We start from the raw sequence: 11,354 nt of genomic DNA, 5'->3' as shown, positions 1-11,354 counted from the left end.
CTGGGCTTTGTTTAACTAGTTCTGTGCAGTTCCTTGATCTTTTCCTCTTTTAAATTTATGAAAACTGTTACTTTGGGAAATCCAAAATCTAGTATTGTATAGTACAGTCACATTAGAGATTTGGCTGTAATGCATATGATGTTACACCAATTAGTGAATATTACTTGCATTGTGATGGCACAGGTCAATTTTTGAAGTTGTGCTGGCAGCAAATGAATTGAAAAGAGCATGTATGAGGCCAAAGCATCCTCAAGACAGCAAACATCCCTCCAAACATCAATCCACCACATCGACTAGAAACTGGCCAACCCCTTGGCTTACCCCCAGCCACATTCACCAACATGGTCCATAATTCCTCCCCCCTCTTAGACCTCACCACACATGATGAACATACCCCCACCTCCATCTCTCCAGGTAACAACACAGGCCTGGAACTCTTACCCCCAATATTCCACTCGACAAAAGCCCGATCAGAATCAACACTATCCATCATTTTTTTCAGCAAGGCTCCATCAAAAGCCAAAAAAGAAAAAATGTCGAAGAGGATGTAGAGGTGGCAAGCCCAAATCCGACCCTGCTGGAACCACAGACCGTAACACAAAAAGTAAAAAAGAACAAAAAACTGAAGTAAAAATTAAGATTTTCAATCTTTCCTCTCATATTTTGAAACAAAATGAGACTTCCCTCCTAACGAAAGGGCTCTCATTTTGCCCAACCACAAAATTCAACGAATTTGATTTATTTAATGACCTCCACTTCTATGTTAGAAAACTGACCCTCACCCGCCACTTCAACATCTTGGCAGAGAAACCCACTGAGAAAGGACCTCACACCAAAGAAAATCCAAGTTCTACCCGACACATCACAGAGGGAGCCATATTGAAACATTCCTCTCCATGGTTGAAAATGAGTTTAGAAGTATAGGTAAAGATGTTAAAATCAAACACAATTTGAAACCTACGGAAAGATTGGCCCTTAAAAGTTTGACGGACAACCCCAATCTAATCATTAGAAACGCAGACAAGGGCGGGGGGATAGTCCTACAAGACAAAGAAACATAATTGTCAGACGCCCTAAGAATCCTCTCCGACAAGGAATTCTATGAGATTCTGCCCATGAACCCCATTATCAACTATACATTAGAACTAAAAGCACTACTAGATAAAGCCACCACATCTGGTATTATCAACAAGAAAGAAAGAAATTACATCTGGGTAGAAACTCCGGCTACCCCGACATTTTATCACCTTCCAAAAGTTCATAAATGCATAAAAAACCCACCCGGTAGACTCATCATATCAGGGATCTCATCTCTAACTTGAAATCTCTCTCACTATGTAGATGTCCTTCTTCAGAAACACGTCACCCAACTGGACTCTTACTTACGAGATTCCACTAGTGTTTTATTAGCACTGGAGAAAATCAAATGGGAACCCACTTACATGTGGCTATCCCTCGACGTCACAGCCCTGTATTCAAATATCCCCCACCAAAAGGGCCTGGAAGCAATCCATTACTACCTAGATAAGGATCCCTCAATGCCCACCCAACAAAGCACCTTTGTTATAGAAGCAATAAATTACATACTCACCCATAATTACTTTTCATTTCAGAATACCACTTACAGACAAAAGGCACAGCTATGGGGACACGGTTTGCCCCTAGCTTCGCCAACCTTTACATGGGTAAACTCGAGGAAGATTTGGTCTATAAGAACAACACCTGGAATTCCAACATCGTACTGTATAAACATTACATAGATGATTTACTCTTCATATGGAATGGCCCCGCCACTTCCATCGTCCAATTCATTAACCATCTTAACAATAATGATTTAGGGTTATCATTCACTGCCTCCTTCTCTCCAACTGAACTTGAATTCCTGGACCTACACTTGTCCATCGAAAATAACCGGATTACCACCAGCACCTATTTCAAACCGGTAGATACCAACAGCTACCTTGATTACAGTAGCGCACACCATAACAAATGGAAAAGCAATATCCCCTTTAGTCAATGTAGGAGGAGACGAAAGAATTGCACAGACACCAACACCTTCAAGAAACAAAGTTTAACTTTAAAAAAGAGATTTAAGGACAAGGGGTTTCCAAAACCACTAGTTGAAGCAGCCTTCGATAGAGCTCTTAATCTCACACAGGTGAATGTTTACGACCATCTAATTCAAACTCAAAACCCAACCAGGAAACCACCCCCCTCCCAACAACTGCCCAACATTCATCACGACCTACAACAGCAACCATTCAACTCTCGGTAAGATTCTCAGTAAACACTGGTCAGTACTTCAGAATGACCCTTTTCTCAATAAGGATCTACCTAGACACCCAAAAATAATCTACAGACGGTCACAAACACTAAAAGGATTATTGGCACCCACTAAACTAAGGGTAAAGAAAAATACAGCTAGTACGATCTCCCTTTTTCCACAAACAAGGGCAGTTTTAGATGTGGTCACACCAGCTGCAAATGCTGCGTCAATATTCAACACCGGAAAAACTCTTTTACGAGCAATCAGACCAGTGAGACCTTCAGGGTGCTGTCACACGTCGCGTTTACCGCATGCGTTTAAAAACGCATTGCAATAGCTGGAGAGTGATTTGCCTAATTAAACAGCTGCTAACACCTGTGTTTACAAAACGCAACCGTTAACGCATGCGTTAACGTCGCGGTTAACGCATGCGGTTGTTAACGCATTGTTAACGCATGCGTTAACATCGTGGTTAACGCATGCGTTTTGTAAACACAAGTGTTAAGAGGTGTTTAATTAGGCAAATCACTCTCCAGCTATTCCAATGCGTTTTTTAACGCATGCGGTAAACGCGACGTGTGACCGCACCCTGAAAATACATCAATTTCTTAACTGCTCATCAACTTATGTCATTTACATGATGGAGTGCACGTGTGGCCCACAATATGTGGGCTGCACGTGCCTCACCTTTCGCACCCGAATGAATGGACACAGAAGTAAGATAACAAATGGCTACACCAAACATAGCGTCTCGAAACATGCTTTAATCTGTCATGACAAAGACATTACAGCATTTAAAGTCACACCCGTTGAATCCATACCCAATGATGGTAGTGACTGTTTTCAAAAATTGCGCAAACGCGAGATGTACTGGATCTTCAAATTAAAGAGCCTCCATCCAGCAGGTCTCCATGAAATGTTTGAAGAAAACTTCTAACGACAGAGAGCGGACTAATTTCTTGCATTAATTACATTTCCCTTTTTTTATCACTTTTTAACCTTCACTTTTTAAGAAGTAGTTTTTAATCACTCCGCCCTTCATGACCATATGATCGACCAATTATCCACCTCCCATATGCTCCTCTCTATATACATTCCTATACATTACATTATCCACTCAAATCAAATTATCAATCACTCAAATATACAGTGCTCCAATTGTCATCATTCCCATCATCATCATAATCACTTCGTTCATCAATTACTTATACATTACAATTTTTCATATTTATATATTTATATATTCTTTCATTTTTTTTATTTATTTAATTATTGTTTATTTATGTATTTCCATTTGAATATCTCCCTAATCATATGCCAGTTTTTATATTTGATTCCTAACTTCAATCTACCTATTCACCACCCAACCAAACCCCTCTATTCTTTGAGACACTGCCCTAACGTTTTTAAATTTATTCTTGACTACTGATCCAAAACAGGCACTCAAATCACTGACCCAGTGATTCGTGCTGCACACCTGGTATGTCTATTAACGCCTTACTGCCGGACGCCATCTTTTCGGCCCCCTCGACACTAGTGCGCATGCGCACATCTCACGCCATACTTGTGTGCGTGCACATGCCAGCGTCGGAGGTTTCGTGGCTTTTTAACTCAGAACGCGAACCTCCACGCGCACACACTGGAGCGATCCACACGCCTCTCCAGCGTTTGGTAAGTCCCACTATCTCACTCCTTAGCATCCTAAACTATAAGATATCCATTTCCTATCTATTTAATTATTAATCCAATTAATTATTTAATTGTTTTTATATTTTTGATCATTGGAATATTTATTTGTTTATTTATTCAGTTACTTCTTACATCATCTATGTACCTTCTTCTGCTGTATGAATTATTTATTTATGAATTTTATTGATATATAATTACTCTTTCAATCATCATGTCTCCAATAATGTTATATGTATGTCAATTTTACTCAACCCCCATCCTCACCCTGATATTTACTTCTATCCTTAACTGTTATGCTACATTTTTCTTATTCTCAAAATGGGACTTTCTATCTATGGGATTATCGTCCTAGTTTATTTTATTCCATAGTAATTCACCTACTTGATAGTCTCCACATCCTCTATACATATTTATATCCACCTTCCTTCCCCATGATCTTCACACAGATCTTTAATCTTTTTGCATTTATATTATATTATATTTTGTGTATATATACCTTTGTCCATCGTCAATTAACAGATCACTCATCCACTTGAAAAAGGGGACCTCAGATCCCCGAAACGCGTTGTGTCTTTTCCGTGTACATTTTAACATCAAAATAAAAAGAAAAAATATTTTGGAAACCAATACCCGGTCTTGCTGTGCGCCATCTGCTCTTGATTTCACTGTACCTAAGACAGCAAGTATGGCTGGTTACATCCTACTAAATGTGGTTCAAGGAAGGACAACTATTAATTTGGTGAAAGAATCATTAGCATGTAAGGTTTCTGGATGCACATGAGAAGCAAAGGCTAGTCTGTCTTTTCTTATCCTACATAAGAACCAATGTAGCAAGAGTTAAAGAGAACCCGTCATGCAAAATAACCCCCCGAATCTAAATAGATTTTCATAAACTGCCATTAGAAAGCATTGCCTCTATGCCTTCATTGTCCCTCTACATGCCTGTAAGCCTAAGCAATGAGGTCCTAAAGGTGTATGCAAATGACCTGTGAAATGTCCAATGAGTCATTAGCATATTCAAGCTGTCCATCTTATTCATGAGTGGGAGGCACAGCCACACCCCAGTGCTTGACTGACAGCCTGTATAATGATGTATAATGGTGTGCTTCCTGGTGCTGGCGCCCCCTGCAGCCTGTGTATGTGTATAGGAGAGATACAACTGCTCCAGGCAGCCATGTTATAGCAGAACATGTCAGGTGTAGCTGATATCTGTGTCTCTGTGTATTAGGAGGATGCAGCATGTCAGCAGATGCAGCACACACACTACCAATGCTTTACTATACATTGCACAGAGACATGAGCAGGGGGAGGAGAGGGGATGGGTAACAGGGGTTGACATCACTACCTCTGCCCATGTGGCCAGTCTCATTTACATAATAAAGAAAAGATGATTTTATAATGATTAACGTATAAATTGACTAGATAAAAGCTGCGATGGATCCTTGTGAGCTGCTCCAACAGGTAGAGGTGACAAGACAAGTGACACAGACCTGATGACAGGTGTCCTTTAAGGCTGGCTGATTGAAAAGATGTAAAATTGGTGTTCACACAATTCTACTGGTAGCTATATAATCATCATCTCCTCAGACTCCTTTGATCTGGGTATTGGCCCTTCCATACAAAAATATCTCTTAACTCCAATATGATGGCCATCCTGATGGAGGTCCCGCTTTGCACAATGCAAATCAGGGAGGCCATGTGCCCCTATGTCATCCTCTCTTACTATAATAGCACTGCTGTGCTACTGTGTCACAGTAATACACTAGGACAGTGATGGCAAACCTTTTAGAGGCAGAGTGCCCAAACTGCAACCCAAAACCCTGCTTATTTATCGCGAGGTGGCAACCAAAAATTAAACCAGTAACTGATTGCTCCCCGTTCAACAACTTTCAATCATATTGGCCTCCTGAGGACAGCAACACAGTAGAAAGATGGAAAATGTTCATCTAATTCTCACTCTTCCTACAGTCCCAAGTAGCAAAGTCACTATCAAAATAGAACTGAAAGCAGCATCTTTTAAGTTGCTTGGAACTGCAGGAAGATTCTTTGAGTCTTGTCTGGTGTGCTGGGGCGATGGCCCGGGTGCTCCCAGAAAGAGCCCGGAGTGCCGTCTCTGGCCACCACTGCACTAGGATTTTCACTAGGATTGGCCATCTAGTTATTGAAAATTAATCTCAAATGGTTTCTAAATATCCGCATTTTAAGAGTAACAATCCTTCTACTGGGCACATGACAGGGCTCAGAAGGGACAATGTGGCATGATGTATATGATGTCAAGAGTACATAATGGTAAATCATCCAGTAAAAAATAACATCCAGGGAGGTGTGATATATCATAAAACATTTCTTTATGCACTGTCCAGGTTTATTGGGACACGTGTCACACTAGTATATGGATTCCCTTATTATGCCCCTTTTTGAGCACTTTTTTGATTCCTTCCCTTGCTGACAGTTTGGAAAACATCTGGAAAGTGCTGCCCTGGTACAATAGGTGTGGTCTCGCTTCCAGATGTACTAGCACTTCCCCTTTTCTGGTCTCCAAAAATCAACTGCTTGACTACCACCTCTTGAAATTCAAGGAACGTTCCCCTCTGGCCTGCACATGGATTGAACATGTATGAATTATACATATCTGCATGATGTGCACGACCAGCTTCTTGTACCACACCCAGAATTTCCACATGCTGTTATATGGCTGAAGCACCAACAAGGCAACCCCTCCCATGTACCTACTACACTCCAATATGCAGGCAGGTTTGGGGGTTTCTGTACTGCTACCTCAGAGGGACAGGGGTGCTGGTGTGCCCATGTATTGTTGTTAACACAAGGACATCTCTCTTGTACTTAACGCACAATACTGAGTTCCCCTAGTAGCGACTTCGGAAGACCTCTCAGATTCCTTCTTACAGTGCCACATGCTGCAGTATGTTTGGGAGCGAGGCACTTGAACAGTGTAGTGCTGGTGAAAAAATTATCTAGGTACGTGTGGTAGCCCCAGTTCAGTAGTGGATGCACAAAACAACAGGCGGTCCCCTACTTAAGAACACTCGACTTACATACGACCCCTAGTTACAAACGGACCACTGGATATTGGTAATTTATTGTACTTTAATCCTAGGCTACAATAATCAGCTGTAACAGTTATCAAATGTGTCTGTAATGAAGCTTTAGTGTTAATATTGATTCTTATGACAACCCAACATTTTGAAAATCCAATTGTCACAAAAGTGACAAAAAAGTTCTGGCTGGGGTTACAATGATAAAATATACAGTTCCGACTTACATACAAACTCAACTTAAGAACAAACCTACAGACCCTATCTTGTATGTAACCCGGGGACTGCATGTACTTTTATAGCAAATCCCAGGAAGGGGGGCATTCTGGGGGGGACTATTCTAAATTCCTTCCCTTCATACACTCTGAACTTATAGGTGTACCCTGATGCACTCTCACACAGCTTTCACGCCGTACCTTGACCTCTTATTTGGCAGGTACTGGCAGAAATTAAGTCTTTCTTTAAAATGTACCAGGGACTCATCAATAAATATGTGAATCTCAGGGGTAAATGCTTCCATAAATGTGGCACTCAAATGGTCTATGATGGGCCTGACCTTACCCAATCATATCTGGGGTCATCTCTGAGTGGGCAACGTGTGTTAACAAAATGTAAAAATATATGTATGGCTTCAAATCGCGTCCTGCTCATGGCCATGGGGAGCATCAGGGTGTGGCGCAATGGGGGTCATTTACTAAGGGCCCGATTCGCGTTTTCCCAATGTGTTACCCGAATAGTTCTGATTTGCGCCGATTTTCCCTGAATTGCCCCGGGTTTTTGGCGCACGTGATCAGATTGTGGCGCATCGGCGCCAGCATGCAAGCGACGGAAATCGGGGGCGTTGCATTTAAAAAAAAAAGTGTCGTGGCACTCGCGCTTACCTTCACCAGGTATAGGTTGGTGCATTCCGGCGGACCTCGGGGAACTTCAGCGCAGCAGCGACATCTGGTGGACGTCGGAGGAACTGCCTTCGTGAATCGCCGGAATACCCGAATCCACCGCACGGAACTCGCTGCTGGATCGCGAATGGGCCGGGTAAGTAAATCTGCCCCAATATGTCCATGCTCCAATAGTCCCTGATTTTGGGCTTTACTACTCCCATAAGCAATACAATGACCCAATATTTCTCCATCTCTTCCACACTGACAGGGGTCCACCTGTGGCGTTATGTGTAAAAGTGGGGTTTTGGGCAATATGCTGAGCAGCATAGATGTGTCTGGGATACTATCATAATAATTAGATTCTCAATTTTTTCACTCATTTCTCGCTCTCTACCTTCAAAAATCCTAAACTTTTTCATTTTTTGGTGTACAGAGCTATGTGTGACAAATTTTACTTTTTTGTGATGTTATTTTTTATTCCCTACTGTGTACAGGGAACTTGGAAAAAAAAATTCCAAATGTGGAAAAATAAAAAAAACTGCATATGCGTTTTTATGACTTTCACCGTGTGCTCCAAATAACACCTTTAATTTATTCTCTAGTGCGGTATGATCACGGTGATACCAAGTTTATACAGGTTTTATGGCCTGTTAATAGTTGCAAAAATTAAATGAATGTGTACGAAAAAGGAAAAAAAACTGCCATTTTCTGACGTTAATAACTTTTTAATGCTTTGGTGTACAGAGCTGTGTGATGCGTTTTCATTGCTATCATTTTGAGGACTGCAACATTTTGATCACTTTTTATTACATTTTTATGTCATGTAAAATGGTGTTCAAGTCGCACTTTGGACATTTGGGCGCCATTTCCCGTTATGGAGGTCATCGCTGGCAATAACAGTTTTTATATTTTGATAGATCAGACATTTTTGGATGCGGTGATACCTAATGTGTTTGTGATTTTTACTGTTTATGTTTTATATCAGTTATAGGGAAAGGGGTATGATTAGAATTTTTTATATTTTAATTTTTTTACATTTTTAGACCAGTGGTGGCGAACCTATGGCACAGGTGCCAGAGGTGGCACTCAGAGCCCTCTCTGTGGGCACCCAGGCCTTCACCCCAGAATGAAGTTCACCAGAAAGGATTCAAAGAATCTTCCTGCAGCATCTTCCTACAATGATAGGCGAATTTGCCCTCCTCCTTTCAACTGGGTTGGTGTCTTTAGGAGGCTGAAAGATTGAAAGTTGTCAAAGAACAAGGAGAAATAAATTACTGCTTAAAATGCTGTGCTGGCACTTTGCTATAAATAAGTGGCTTTTTGTTAAAGTTTGGGCACTCAGGCTCTAAAAGGTTCGCCATTACTGTCTTAGACCATCTAGGGTGCTTTAACCCTGTATTACTGTATTGCAGTATATGGCGTTTTTGCATAGGATTCATTACAAATCTTTTAAAGCCATGCAGCCGCGGGTCTGACAAAGAACCGAGGCTGTCATGGCAACAGATCGCCACCCCCCCTCCCCCGATAACGTTCGGGGGAGCTATGATCGCAAGAAATATGGAGGCGGCGCAGAGTTTAAAGTGCCACCGGTAGCATACAAGAGGTTGACACCACTGACCACGGGTGTTAGCGATTGGTCTTTGCTGCAATATGCAGCAAAGCCTATCTCTGTATGAAGAGGGATCAGCCCGTGAGCCCTCTTCATACACCCTTCATAGCACTGCGGCAGATATATCTGTCACAGAGCGTGAAGGGGTTAAAATAGTCCACAAGTCTGAGCCCTGCCATGTCTCTGTGTATCCCAGTACTGGCAGTAAAATCAGGGACCTGAATTTTCTTGGGTATTCCTCTTGGTCACTATGGGATGACAAATAAAATGGACACTCATCCCCACTAGCAAATTCTGTATAGGAGACAAGCAGACTGTATGCCTGCACTGCTGAAAGTTTCACAGACCTTGATTTTTCCTTACCTAAAAGAAAAACAAAAGAACAAAACAAAAAACAAAAACACATGTCCAACTCCCGCCTCCTCACAGAGTATTACTTATACGGCACAGCGAAAAACACATCCAAAGTGAGTACAACAACAGCCCACTTAGAAGGTCGGTTGGGGGGGTGAGCAGGGGGGGAAATAGTACAGGGAAAAAAAAAAAAAAAATTGACAATAAGGGGTAGTACAAAGGATGAGTATGATCACTCAGATGGCGAGAGATCGCACACAATATGGGAATACACAGGGAACAGGCTAGGGAGGGGAGGATAACAGGTCAAGTAGTGATTCTTTGCAAAACCGTGTAGGACATTATTCTGCTCTCCAACACCACCAAACGCAGAATGGCAGCGCTGGAGAGCATTGGATACTTGGATCTGCCCCCAAGTGTCATAGATCAGTCATTGGCCAGTCTCTTGTCTGACCAGTAGCAGCAATCGACATCGCAGGACCGATCAGAATGGTCTTGTGATGTCATGGGGGGAATTTCCCCTATCTATCCCGGGATACATTGTCGATCTGTTACCCTGTCGCGAGACACAGTGATTTTATATGCCAAGACAGTGCCAGTGGCTGACATATCAGATGCTGAGAGCAAAGTTACAGCGCTCCGCATGGGCAAAAACCCCTTCTTTTAGTTAAAAATAGTTGTTGTTACATCCCCATAAATTAACTTTAAAACTTTTTAAATTAACATCTACAACGCCCCATGTCTCTTCTCAGCAGGTCATGTGACCAGTGTGATCTAAGGTCCTTTACCTTTATCACTTGAAATCACAGCATGCCTCCATGGACTTGTACAACTCCCCATCCTCCATGGAGGCTGCCGTGATTTCATATGATCAGATACATACATAGGGTAGATGTTGCTAACTTAATTGGGTAAAGGGCCTTAGACGACATTTCTCTGGTCCCATAATATGAAGTGCCCCTTAACAGTCATGTTCATGAGGAATTAATGTATACTACATTTGTAGCAGAAAGTTGGGTTTCTAAGTGACAAGAGAAAAACTAGTCAATTTATTTGGCACAATTTGAAAAGGTTTGCAGACATGTAAAAATGAGGATAGACAGCAGCTTATGGCCAAAGAAAACCAGAGTCCCCTTTCCATAGGTCCCTCAGTTACATCTAGAAGGCTTCCAGTCCCCATTATACATGTGACTTCTACATCATTTTGCCTCAACTCTCACATGTGCCACATACAAACCCTGCTAAAAATCACAATATCATGATGCTAACTATTACAGCCTTACACCACCTGGTGTGCTGAACAGTGTAGTGTGGCCCGTTTCTGGCACAGGTTATACTGCAATTCCAGACAGGTCTTGGCCAAGTTTGTCCGGAGCCTCTTGATATATTGGGAGGAGCCGGGATAAGCTCAAAGGATGGCGCACAATGTTTGGAGATGGGGAGGGGTTTATCAAAGTCAGCAATTACATCACACATCAAATGACTGCTCTTTCCAGGAG

Source organism: Engystomops pustulosus, chromosome 5 (genome assembly GCF_040894005.1).
Source record: "Engystomops pustulosus chromosome 5, aEngPut4.maternal, whole genome shotgun sequence".
Lineage (NCBI taxonomy): Eukaryota > Metazoa > Chordata > Amphibia > Anura > Leptodactylidae > Engystomops > Engystomops pustulosus.
This window is presented reverse-complemented; position numbering follows the sequence as displayed.